The sequence below is a fragment of the Scyliorhinus canicula genome, chromosome 17 (genome assembly GCF_902713615.1).
Source record: "Scyliorhinus canicula chromosome 17, sScyCan1.1, whole genome shotgun sequence".
Classification (NCBI taxonomy): domain Eukaryota; kingdom Metazoa; phylum Chordata; class Chondrichthyes; order Carcharhiniformes; family Scyliorhinidae; genus Scyliorhinus; species Scyliorhinus canicula.
In genome coordinates this window covers 51,119,726-51,130,253 of record NC_052162.1, presented here as the reverse complement: position 1 = coordinate 51,130,253, position 10,528 = coordinate 51,119,726, and positions in this window count along the sequence as shown.

The window sequence follows — 10,528 nt, the reverse complement described above, 5'->3', positions numbered from 1 at the left end:
GCCCCCATGTGAGCATCTACCCCCCCAACTTTCCATGAGACCCCCAATCCTCTTCACACCCCCTCCCACCACTGTGAACCACACTTGTGGCCCTCTTTGTGACTCCTCAGGAAAACTCTCCCATAATCACCAGGAGAGGGCCCAGACTGGCGGTGGTGTGCCAGACCCTCCTGGGGTGGCTGAAGACAGAACGGTCACCAACATGGAGGCTGGCGGACATTGTAGAGGTGAGGAACCACCGGGTTCCACCTGGTGGACCTGTCAAATGTGAGTTGTTATTGCCTTACTGACTGATCCATCCCTCCCACTGACCATATGTCCATTCTTCCGCGGTACCTCCAGCCGACAGCGCAAGCCCATCCTGGGTGGCCCCCCTCTCCAGCATCCCAGGAGACCACCTTGGAGGAGAGCTCTGAGGATTCCACCATAATAGCCGCACCACAGCTGCCATCCCCACCTTCCACCAGCTCATATTTGTTAGTGATCAGCCTTCGGGGGCACAGTGTGGTGAGCACCACACAGCTGATGATGCACATCAGATGGAGGCAGGAACACCCAGGTGAGACAGCAGTCGGAGGGCCCAGAACCCAGCTGGGGCCCAGCCGGATGCTGAGTTTGTGGAACAGGCTATCCCGGAGCTGATGGAGACGTTAGGAAGCGGCCGTGACATTCAGAGGGAGATGTCAGCATCACTCCCAGAAGGTGAAGGAGTCCCAGAGTCTACGGGCGCAGGAGATGTCGCCAGCAATGCATGGCACCAAGGCCAACACTGCTAGGGTGCTGACTGCATTGGAGAGCCTGGTGCATGAAGGCACCATTCACTAAGGTGTCCAAGGCATTGCGCAGTTGGTGACAGCCATGGCTGAGGGGTTCGACATAATGTCTGCCTCGCGAGAGAATGTCACCCAGTACTAGGCTGACCTTGATGAGGTTCTGCAGGAAATGTCGTGCCCTCAGATGGGATTGGCCGAGCTGCTGCGGAGCTTGTCCCAGTCGCAGAGGTAATGGACATTGCCGAGGCGCTGCCGAGCATGTCCCAGTCACTGAGGAGAATCACTGAGAATGTCTGCACGATGGTGTGGACCATGGGGAACTGCCAGGGCTGGCAGTGCCAGATTATGCAGGGGCAGCCGGGTTTGAACTACCCCAAGGTAAACGCCAGGGTCCTATGGGCACAGACCAGGAGGAGGGGGTGCTGAGTGTCCACCCAGACCAGTCCCATGAAGTGGGGATGGTGGCCATCAGCTCCCCGAGTTTCACCCCTCTAATGAGGGCGCATCTCAGAGCCAGCACAGGGGACAGGGTGGCACAGCTGTGCAATTACCACTGACAAGTGAGCTGGGGCCCTCTGGCCTCAGAGACCGCAGTGTACGCCCTCCAGGGGCATCGAAGGCCACAGTACAAGGTAAGCAGCTGGCTGCCTCCACCTCAGATGTGAATCCTGGAGACACACCTAGATGTAGTGGTAGAGCTAGGAGGGCAAAGCATATCGAGGATCACTGTGGGAGGGGGGAGGGGTGGGTGTAGTTAGAGGGTGAGGGGGTGGGGAGGAAGCAGCATCAGGAGAGTGGGAAATTGTCAAACACAATAAACACCTCTGTGCACAGTTTGATGCCTCTGTCACCTTCTTCTGCAATGTGGGCTGACCTCCGAACCCTTGGTCCATCTCTCCAGGCATCACCCCCTCTCCCTGGACATGTCCCTGGAACTGTTTCCTACCCCCTGGGTGTTCGGATGTTGGCTGCTGCGTGTGTGGTGTTGCCTCCTGCAGTGTTCAAACACAATGTCCAAGCATCAAGGATGCTGGGGAATGACTCCCCCATGCTGCATGGCCCGCCCACCCATGGGAATCCACTTGCCATGTGTGAAATGTTCACTTAACCACGATTGCCAATTCCCTCTCAGCGTTAGGCTTCAGCCAGAGGCCTCGGCAGTCGTGGGGGTTATAGGTGGTCAGTGGGACAGACAGGCAGGGTTGCCCCCGGAACAGGTAAACACGATCCAGGGATTGGCATGGCAGTCCAGACTTACTTTTCTGGACCTAAGAAGTAGTGTCAGAAATGGCTGCGCTTTTTGAAGCAGGGTCACAAGCCTGCTTCAACAGGACCTTCTACTTGCTGGATATGAATGTGTGTCATGCTCATGACCCTCAAGGTCACCAGAGCCCTGAATTCTTATGTCACTGATTCCTTGAAGTCTACAACAGCCATTGAGTCTTGCTATTTTCCAAGTTGAGCAGTACATCACCTTCCCACCTGACTTTAGCAGTCACCAGGAGGGAGCTTGTTGATGGGGTTTGAATAGCTAAACACATATGGGCATTGGAGCGCCAGGAACATAAGCCGGCAACAATCGTAAAACACTCTATCCATTTAGAGCTAGTGGCCATTCACATGAACAATATCATTCAGGTCTGCATAAAGAACCCAGGAGGTGCCACGATGAACTTGTGCTCCAATATTCTACCATGTCCCTGCATTTGACCTGAGAGATGCATTACAGGTTGGCTAGTGTGGAATGAGATGTGGTTGTTTACATTTCTGCACAACCTCACCACACTCTCACAGATAAAATTGAAACAAGGACACAACCAGGATTATGAGAACAACTTCAGATGTCTGGACTTCTGAAAGAAAGCCTGCAATATGTCCTAGATAAAGGACCGCACATTGTTATTGTCTGCTGTGTACTGCAGAACATTGCCATGCAGATGTGCCATTTTGCAAGCATCCTGTTACTAATGCACTTTACACAACGTGAACCAAGGTCAGTATCAGCACCTGTTCATAGCAGTTGTGGTCTGTGAAAAAATCTACCCGTTGTGTGTGTGTGTGGGGGGAGAGGGGGGTGCGTGTCGCTGCCCTCTTTATGGTCGGGATGCTTTTTTTATTTGACTTTGTAGGGTTTTTTCTCTTTCTCATTTGGCTGTTTTTCCTTTGAGGGTTTTTTTCTGCTTCCCATCATCTGGATGAGCCGTATGCTGTTATAAATCCTGGGTTGAATCAGTCATCTATTGGAGTTCCCTTTATTGTGCTGGGGAGGAGGGGAAACCCCCCCCCCCCCTCCCTTCACCCCAGGGCATCCAATTATTTTTCTTCTCTCTGGTGATTGAAACCCAGTTAGGGCTGGAATAATTTTATTTTGTAACAATGGGGTGGTGGGTTGCCCTGGTGTGGTTGAGGAGGTGCAGAACTGGCTGGGGTGTATGTTTTGGGGTGTAGAGGTCTTAGGGGTATTGATTTTTGTGTGTTGTAATGTACTAGGTTAGGCCAGGTCTGGTGTTGTGGTAGGTATCCTGTTGCCCCCAGGAGCTTGGGATGTCCCTTCTCAAAGGGACATCCTGAGAGGACTCTTCTGTGTGCAGGATCCTGGGGTTGAGCTGTGTTCTGCACCTTATTTGATATCCTGTTGTCACCCTTGTGGCCGGGACAATTCTTATTTTATTAAGCAGGATTTTTTTATTTCTCTTTCTGTTCATTAAGGAAGGTGGGTGTGTGCCGGGGGAAATACGGACCAATAGTTGGGTCCTGGCTCTTCGTTATACTGTGATCCACTCCACGCAGTTCTCTGTCCCTTTTGCTGGGAGGTGTTGATGGCACTGATCATAATCAGAACATATAGCTGCTGGTCTTCTCTGTATAAGACTCCCTAACTCCCTCCACAGATGCTGGCAGTGAAACCACGGTCGATTGTTGTAAAAATCCATCTGATTCACTAATGTCCTGAAGGGAAGGAAATCTGCCATCTTACCAGGTATGACTTACAAGTGACTCCAGACCCACAGCAAAGTGGTTGACTCTTTAATGCCCTCAGGATGGGCAATAAATGCTGGTCCAGCCAGCGTCCCATGGGAGAATTTTTAAAAACTACTGAATAATGTTGGTTCTGTACTGTGCCTGAGACTGGGGTTATGTTGCGTTGTGTGGTATACACCTCTTTAGAACAGTGGTTTTCACAAATTATCTTTTTATGGATGGGAATAATGAAAAAATGAAAATGAAATGAAAATCGCTTATTGTCACGAGTAGGCTTCAATGAAGTTACTGTGAAAAGCCCCTAGTCGCCACATTCCGGCGCCTGTCCGGGGAAGCTGGTACGGGAATCGAACCGTGCTGCTGGCCTGCTTGGTCTGCTTTAAAAGCCAGCAATTTAGCTCAGTGAGCTAATGAATCCCTGATTGAATCTTGCAGGGGTATAGACAGGTCTGGTATCTGGGGTTGGAGGTTACGGTGTATGTCATTAGTGCCTAGAGTATTGCGGGAGTTCAGGGATTGGTGTGCACCCAAATATGGCGTGAAATATTTACTCTGAACTCTCATGGTAATTACGAGTAATCGTCGCATGGGAAGGTGTGCACCATTTTACAATGTTTTCATGACTTTATCCTGTTTCTCCCTTCTTCTCTGGTGGGGCTTTTAAAAGTATCAAGTTATGTTGAATGATTGTATTGACCCAGTTGTACTGCTGTTCCCTTCTGTATTTATGTATGTTGAGCCTTTACTTTTTCTTGTGGTGCTGGGCCATTCCTGTGGTTTTGTTGTGTTGTTTGTTAAAATGTAAAATCTCAATAAATACAACTTTTAAAAACAAATTGTGGTAATAAGCCAGTTTTCTCACCTACACCAACATCTCCAGCAATGAAGTATTGACCATGCTCGATCAGTTCCACTGACAGGCCGCATTGCCCATATGCCTGACACGAGACACCCGAAACAAGCACTTTACTCCAAGCTTCAACATGGCAAGTGTTGCACGTTTTACTATGGGCGTAAAACGCGTTTATTGGAGTGTATTAACACGCCTCCGAGTTCGACGTGTGCTTAACACTACTAGGCTCTGTTCTATGTAATTATTTAGCTCTGGAGTCGCCAGTTGCCGTATAGGCAACGTCACAAGTATTCCAAGGTCAAGTTCAAAGTAATAAAGACGATACACCGATTAGTAAAGTTCAAACGATCAATATTTATTATACAGTTATAATAAATACTCATGCACACACTAAGAGACTAAGCTATAACTAAACTTAAGCGAACAGAATACTTATCTAACAGGAACAGGCAAGGTCAGAGAACGAGGGCTTCGTCCTGGTTTTGTCTGCAGCCTTCAGCAAGCGTTCTGGTACTTGGGAGTCTAGTGGGCTTGGATCGCGTAGCGAGCGTTGAACTTACGGTTTCGGCGGCTGGTGCTCAACGGCTGGAGTCAGGATGCAAGATGTCAGTCAGAGCCGGAGCACGGGTTTAACAGACCGGGGCTCTGTGGGGGATTTGCTTTTATACCCCTCTCTAATGTCCTTGCCCCCTTCTAGGCGGGCTCTACCTTTCGGTACCGATTGGAACGTTTCCAAACGGCTACCTTCGAAATCCTCCAATGCGGGGCTTTCCTCGATGTTGGGGGGGTGGTTTCGATATTTGTTACTCTGGTGCCATCCTGTCTACTCCACCAATTAACTGCTACATTGAGATGGAAATGTTGCCATTGTGTGTGTCTGGATCTGGGCCGCCTCATTAGGATGTTAAGCGCTTTGCCATTAACACCTTTGGCCTGGAGATCTGCACCTGGCCAGAAAACTGGTTTGCTGCTTGCAAAATGCTAATTAGTTGAGAGCAGGCTGTCTGTTCTTACTAAACAGGCTTTCCCTGCTGCCTTCCATTTTAGTTTGGCTCAGTGTCCATTTTGCGTGGCCAGCATGGCTACATTCCCTCCTTGTGATCCTCACAATCATACTATTGTGAAGGATCACCTATGTACTTTGCCTTCCTTGTGTTCTGACCTCTTGCCAGTTCCTGTTCTACTCTGTTCCTAACTATGGGAAGAAGAGAAAAAAAAAATTTTAACTAACATTTCTACTTGGCCCTATGTCAAAGGGACATGCATTACTACAACTGGGAACCTCTACCTATCACTATTCACCTTAACCTTAACTTAAACATTTAATCACTCTAAAATCTTAACCATTCACACCGCAACATCACACTTCCCAACTCGGCAGTCGAGTATGGAACAATATAATACATGGCTGAATTTTTATTTACAGAGTGTTGTAATCAGTGAGGGGTTGAGGGGTTTGGTGGAATCCGAAGATGGGGGATTGAACTCTATAGATGGGTGAGGTGCTGGAACGAGAGGCTCTCCTCTTCCATTTCCTCAACCTGAGGGTCTGCACTAGGATGATGAGGATCGCGATCACCAACAGTGATTCGATTATGTAGGACATGGAGTACCACGTCATGAATTTAGTACACCAGGTCTGAACCTCGCTGATCAGAGCTGAGCACTGGGGGTTTGCTGTAATTGAAGCATTTACGGTGGGGGTTGTGGGGGAAACGTGTCTTGTTTCCACACATATACATATGACATTAAACAGTAATAAGTGGGCTTCCATCATCTTTTGTTGTTCTTCTTCTTTCTCTTCCTTCTTCCTCCGGTATTGACAATCCTGGCTTCGACCTCTGTCTCGTCCTTTGAAACCTTTGGGATCAAGCACAGTATCTGTCAATACACAGTTTAAGACCTTTACTTGTTAGTGCATCTGTCTTTCAAAACCCAATTGACCCTTTAAAATGACTGGCTAAGTCACACCCTGTGACTCCCCTCATTTTTTTTTTCAAAAAGCGAATTTAAAGACCAGCATACACCTAACAATCCTTCCTTCTGCGAGCCGTCTCGCAGGCTTTGCTGATTTCCCATCCGAATGTTTCCGGATGTAAATAGCATGTGGGATGGCGGCCGAAGGGCTACCTAACGGAAAATGAAAACAAACTTTGAAATAAACATCCGAATGAGTTGCGTATGGGCCGCGACGGGTACGAGTTGGATGGGATCCCCGGGTAGGGCGTGCTGTGCCATACCCGAGCTTGGCTGACCAAGGGTTGGTTCTCAGACAGGGCGGGTCCTCAGTGCCGTTTGTCCACTGCCTGAGTAACCTGGAAAGAAACGGGTACGAATGTGTTGACCATGACTTGCAGCCTCTATTTCGCCGAATAGAGGGGCACCTAAAAAACCAAGGGAGCCAAGATGCTCCAACTGAGGACATCACTGAAGTTCTCAGAGATATCTGCGGACAAGCTATTTGGCGTGTGGCCTTACAACTTTGGAAAGGATCTCCAATCAAACCGAAGTTCTCAAAAGTATCTGCGGACAAACTAACGTGTATGTGAGGTGGTCACAATCTTTTCAGCTGAAAAGAAGATGTCCATCCTCCAACTGAAACATTTACATTCCTGAAAACAAACAAACATAAAACGAAGACAAACATACGTGCAGGTTCCATCAGAAAGGACATTGTTTCCCTCGAACGATTCCTATCTTACATCATCTGGACACCTCACTTTGATTCTGCCTCTGTGAACAGGGTCACAAAGGGGTTGCCGTGTCGGGATTCAGACACCGTGTCGTCCTGCTCTCCCGGATCCCACACCCTTGTGTGGATCAGGCATGCAACTTTGGAATTGTGTGACCGGGGGTCACTCTCGTCATTGCGGACAAGTCTGTAGAAATTGTCCCTGTGCCATTGTGTAGTGTCGAGTGTGTTGTCGGGGTAGTCGGGGTCGGGTGGTGGTTCTTGGTTTTTAAGGTAAGTGACTTCCATGGGGTCACTGGAGTCGGGGTCGTAGTTGGTGCAGTGTGGGCTGTATGGCTGTGTGGTGTCGCTGTCTTCAGAGGCAGTGTCTGTCCTACTGTCTCTGCTGTGGCAGCTTGTGGGCGTGTCGGGGCGTGGTCTGTAGTGGTCTGTGGGCGGAGTCTTGGGCGAGTCCGTGGATGAACTGGTCTGTGAGGGGGATGGTGGAAAAGTGTTTCTGGTGGGCGGGGTGAAGTGTTCTGCTGCGTCTAGCAGGACATGGTGGGCATGGTTGGCCTGTGTTCCATATGCCTTTAACTGGTTTATATGGAACCACGCGGTCTTCCCATTAGGATACTTTATCCTGTAAACGGAGGGGCTAATTTTGTCCGAAATTGAGTAGGGACCGGAATATTTTGGAGCCAAAAAACTGCTGGGGTTATAAACAGATAACATTACCTGTTGCCCAACCTGGAATTCTGTGGTGTGTACGGTCTTATTGAAACAGGCAGTACGTTGCTGTCGGCGTTTCCCTAGCTGGACTGCGGCTGCGAGCTGTGCAGACCTCACAGTCTCAACTAGATCTTTAACTGCCTTTTCATGTGTGAGGGCCGTCACTTCGGGGCTTGTCATGTCCAGTCCTAAAAGGAATTCTGTACCTTTCATAGGGCGTCCGGTCATGAGTGTGTGTGGTGTGTATCCTGTCGATGTGGAGACAGTGTTCCTTATGAACATAAGTGCAAAGGGGAGCACTGAATCCCATGTGGAATTATTCTCTTGAACCATTTTCCTAAGGGTAGTTTTTAGGGTCCGATTCATGCGCTCCACAATCCCGCTGGACTGTGGATGATACGCAATATGAAAATTCTGTTTGATTCCGAATATTGTCAGGACGTTCCTCATGACCCGTCCCGTAAAGTGAGATCCCTGGTCCGAATCGATACTTCGGGGTAAACCCCATCTCGTGAAGATGTGGTGGGTCAGGATCTTTGCAGCTGTCTTTGCTGTATTTGTTCGTGAGGGAAATGCCTCTACCCATTTGGTAAAGGTATCTATCACCACCAGAACGTATTTATAGCCATTCCGACAAGGGGGCAATGGACCTATAAAATCGATCTGGAGGTTTGTCCAAGGGCCGTTAACTGGGCGAGTATGCCGAAGTTGTGCTTTCTTAGAATACCTCTCCGGGTTATTCTGAGCACAAATCAGGCAATTCTCAATGTAGTGCGTTACATCAGTCCTGAGATTAGGCCACCAACAGAGTTGCCTGAGGTGCCTCGTTGTTGCATCAATTCCCTGATGCCCGTGTCCGTCATGGAACAAGGCAATCATCTGATTCCTGTCCTGCTGTGGGACCACATAAAGTTGGTCCTTAATGATCACACCCTCATGTGTGGTCAGTGCGTGTTTAAAGTGCTCGTACGCAGGCACAAAGTTTCCCTTGAAAACCTCCCTGAGGTCTCCGTCCTGTTTCTGTGCTGCCACGAGATCTTTAACCTCTGTTTGTGAGACTTGTACTGCGCTCACAGGGGCGCTAGCTGGTGCGCTAGCTGGGGGGGTCCATAAGTGTCCTCTCCTGGAACCTGCCTTAGCCAATGCGTCGGCTTTTACATTCCCAGGGGGTGATGACCTATGGTGGCTGCGAACTTTTATAATGCCGAAGGTCCTGTCCTTCGCTTTCTCTAGGATATGCTGGAGTAAGGGGGCTGATGGAAGGGGTTTTCCGTCTGCGGAGACAAAACCTCGTGTCCTCCACAGGGGCAGAAAATCTGTTAGGCTATTGCAGACATATAAGCTGTCTGAATATATGTCTGCTGGGCTGGGGAAAGAATCGGGGTGGTCCACTATATACGCTATGGCTGCTAGCTCTGCTGCCTGCGCGCCTAAGTGACCTGGTAACTTAAGAGCTATCTCTTCGAGAGCGCGCCCCTGCGCGTCCTCTACATAGATGCCGCATCCTGTGATACGCTCACCATTTAAAACTGTGGAGGAACCGTCTACATAAATCCTCAAGGGTCCACACGTGTCTGTGGGCTGGGGGCTTTGTTTCGGGTTCCCTATCTTCCTGGGGGGTGTTTTGGCTAAAAAGGGTCCTGTGTTATGCAGGGGAGCTACAATTTCACAGTCATGGGGCTGTCCGGGGTATTGGAGGTTGTCTGCTAAATATGTGTGGGTGCGTGTCCGTTTTACAGTAATGTCCCGTCCTTGTAAAAGTAGGGTCCACCTAGCTGCCCTAATCTGGCTAACTGAACCGTCCTTCAGTCGACCGTCTAGTAGTAGCTGTGTGGGTGTATGTTCGGTTAGAATGGTGATGGGGTTTAGTCCGGTGATGTATGAGAAATACTGCACTGCCCAGAAGACAGCAAGGAGGTGCCTCTCACAGGCTGAAAATCCTTGTTCTACCGGGTCTAACAGTCGGGAGGCATAAGCCACTGGTCTTAGCTGCTCGTGCCGTTCCTGAAGCAACACGGCCGAGAGGGTTAGATCTGTGCTAGCTACCTCGATTGCGTACGGGGAAAGTTGGTCGGGGACTAGCAGCGCGGGTGCTGCACTAAGGGCTCGTTTTAACTCTTCCACAGCGCCTGTATGCTGCGGAAGCCATTCCCAGGGGGCTCCTTTCTTAAGGAGGTCTGAAAGTGGGGCGGCTTTTGTCGCGAATCCGTCTATGTGGTTCCGACAATAGCCAACCAGTCCTAAAAACGACCGGAGGGCTGAAACATTCTGGGGAAGGGGCAAGTTGACAATCGAATCAATTCTTTTGAATTCGATCTCGCGTTTGCCGTGCGTGATGACTGTTCCCAAATACATCACTTTACTCTCCAATATTTGGGCCTTTTTCGGGTTAACTTTACAGCCAATTTCAGTTAAGAGTTCCAGGAGTTCGGCCAGAAGCGAAATGTGCTCTGCCTTTGTGTCTGTCTGCAGTAGTAGGTCGTCTACATACTGTACCAGACATTCGGGTCGGGAAAA